The sequence below is a fragment of the Crocuta crocuta genome, unplaced genomic scaffold, assembly GCF_008692635.1.
Source record: "Crocuta crocuta isolate KB4526 unplaced genomic scaffold, BGI_CrCroc_1.0 scaffold124, whole genome shotgun sequence".
Lineage (NCBI taxonomy): Eukaryota > Metazoa > Chordata > Mammalia > Carnivora > Hyaenidae > Crocuta > Crocuta crocuta.
In genome coordinates, this window is record NW_027551573.1 from 11,460,548 (window position 1) to 11,463,771 (window position 3,224).

Consider the following 3,224-nt stretch of genomic DNA (forward strand, 5'->3'; position numbering starts at 1 on the left):
TTCCAGATGCTTTCTTGACAGCCTGATTGGGAGATGGTAGAGGCCATATGAGGCTGTGGCAGGGAAGGTGGGATGAGATGAGTGTCATATAAGCTGGCAAGTAAACTGCATTTGGGTTTGGCTTCATGGCACAGTGAATGTGAGTCATGGACAGTAATTCCAGGTCAAGTGTTCCAGCAGTAAGATGAACATTGAACTAACCTCAGGAGAGAAGTTAGGTTTGAAGGCCTTTGTATCAAATACAAATGCTATTGTTTGGGGACTAGGGATCTTTTTGAAATGCAGATTTCCATCCACCAGATCTGGGGGAGGGGAAGAGACTCTGCATTTCTAACATACTCCTGGTCCCTGGGCTACATTTTGAGCTGTTAGGGCTTAGAGCACTGGCTGCAATATAGTAAGCCATGGGCCAGATTTGGCCTAGGAAATAAGCTTTTCTGGGTTCCATAGTGTTTACATTTAAAAAAAAAATAGTTGTTACTTGAAAATCAAGCATTTTCACATAAAAACATGAATTTGTCTTCTTCACTCATCATTCTCTATCACATACTAAATTTTATTTTATTTTTAGTATTTTTCATAATAGACTTTTGCTTGTGTTTTTCCTGTTTGTTGTGCATTCTCACTAGGCTGTGAACTTCATGCAGACAGGGGCCTTACTTGTTTTGTTTACTCATTTGTTTACTAGTCTTCTTTGCACACAGTTTATAGTCTGTATGTTTATTATTTGTCAAGTGAATTAGCAAATCCACTCTCCTGTGTGCTCCAGTGATTGCCACAGTCCACACTCGGCCCTCTTCGCTCACTTACATTGCCTCCTGAGAAAGGTGGAGTCAGGATATGTCCTTGGGAATCCCTTAGGTTTAGGGAATCTGAGGGGAGGGAAGAGGACCAAGGGCAGGAAGGAAGACTAAGAGAGTATGGGCCCAGAGGCCAAGGGAGAGAAGACTATGGAAGTGGAGTGTTTGGCATCAGTGCTGCTTGTGAGGTTGGAGGGAGCTACTGGCCTTCAAGAAAGCAGGGGAGAGGGGCGCCTGGGTGGCTTAGTCGGTTAAGCATCCAACTTTCGCTTAGGTCATGATNAGGGGAGAAAGGCATTATAGAGGAAGAAAGCATGTATCTTAGGATTGTAACTGGGATTTAGGAAGTTTTTTTGGGGAAGAGAGCTAGTTCTGAGCCTTTGCATAGACAGAGTGTAAGGACTTAGTGGAGAAAAAGAGAGCAAAGATACAAAAAAGAGTGGGAATAATGGGTGCCATCCCAACTTAGGGTATGTGGAAGGTGGAGATGGGCCCCAAGTGGAAAGGAAGAAGGAAAAAAAATCCTTCCCTTAGGATATGAGGGTGGGGGCAGAGAAGGCAAACTCCCAAGAAATGTGTACTTCTTATAGGTCTCCATTTAGGGGAAAACTCTAAAAACTTTTAATATAATCAAACAAGTAATAAATAAAGAATTTTTCCTTAATGGACTTTACAGCAGCATAGGTATTTTGTCTCTGATTCTACAGCCTCCTGTTCCTTTCAAGAGTTTTCCAGTAGCACTGGTTTTGGTAATACCTTGATGGTTGATGAAATATTTGGTAATTGAACAAGAAGAAAACTATGTTGTCTCCAGGGCTGAGGAGGAAAGGTGAGAGAAATCCTGCCACTTTTGGGGTTTGTGGGCGGGAGGGTTAAAAGGACAATAATGAGAAAGCTAGCTTAATCTTCAAGGCCTGGTGCTTACCTTGATTTTATTGTTTTGTGTGTTTTCACCTCATGGAACTCAATAAATCTCTTCTCTGTGAATGAATAAGTATAAGGTCAGATGCTGTACACTAGAATCAAAGAAACTGTATTTCCTGGAAAAGCTAGTGGAATTAAGTGCAGGTTTCCACAGTTGCCTCCCCTGCCTCCCACTCCATTCCATTTCAGTCATAGGGATCTGAGAGGCTTTAGCCCAAGGTCTTCCTTCAAAGCAGTAAGTGGATACACTTTCCTTATGAGGAGACTGCACAGCCTGTCACAACCAGACTGTTGGCCGTCTGTGAGACTCAGCCTAGCTGGTGTTCTGGTAATCTCTGCTATCACTGGCCCATCTCAACTCTGACTAGTCAACTTGCCTGGCTGAGGGATAAAGGGGTGACTTCAGGAGTTTGGCTGGTTTGTAATCTTGGCTGGGCTGGGTTAAATTGGGCAAGTTATTTTACTTCTTGATGAATTTGTTTCCTCACGTGTAAAATGAGAATAATATTATTTCGTCTCATAGGATTTTTTTGGAGATTGTATAAAAATAATGTATGAATATACAACATAACTATAGCTAACACTACTGTATGATCTACAGAAAAGTTAAGAAACTAAATCTCATCACAAGGAGAAAAATTTTTTTCCTTCATTCTTTTCTTCTTTTATGTTTATTGTATCTATATATGAAGACAGATGTTAGAGGACCTACTGGGGTAATATTTTCACAATATTGTTATGCTGTATGCCTTAAACTTACAGAGTGATGTAGGCCAATTATTTCTCAATAAAACTGGGGGAAAAAAGAGTTAAGGTAAAGCATGCAAGGAGGGTGGGGTCTTGCACACAATACTCAAATTAGCTGTTATTGGAGATTACAGTTGGGTTTGATTAATAAATATGGTAAAGCATAATTTTACTTGCTAAATTTGACATCCTTTGAAAATATTGCGTGTGTGTGTGTGTGTGTGTGTGTGAATGTGTTGTGTGTACATAGTAAATAAGAGAGAGGGGATGGGAGGGGCTGAGAGATAATGAGGCTGGTTTGTCGCGGTGAAAGATTCGAGGCCACCTAGGCAGATACACTATTACAACAAAGGATGCCCCAAGAGGTGAAGTGATTTATTCAAGGTAATAACCACTAGTAATGGCTGAAACATGTCTAAATACTGCTTTTTGATCCCCAATTCAGTGCCTTTTCTAATAGCCATTTCCAGGCATTACTTGTTAGTGTTTCGCAAATCTTCCCAAATTATATTCCAGTTCAATTTTGTCCTAGTAAACAAAAGACCGAGCTTGGACGAGAACAACGCTCCGCTCGCCCAGTAGGTGGCGCAAAGGCGCTGTTTCCGGGGTTAGTGGAGCCTGGAGGGGGAGGAGCTCGTTCGGAAATTAGGCAACGTAAGCCTTCCTTTAATTGGCCCAAGAGCCTCGGCCCACTATCCAATCAGAAATGCCGGCGTCATCCTGTTACAGGGCTAGGCTGCTGCCCGCGGAAAT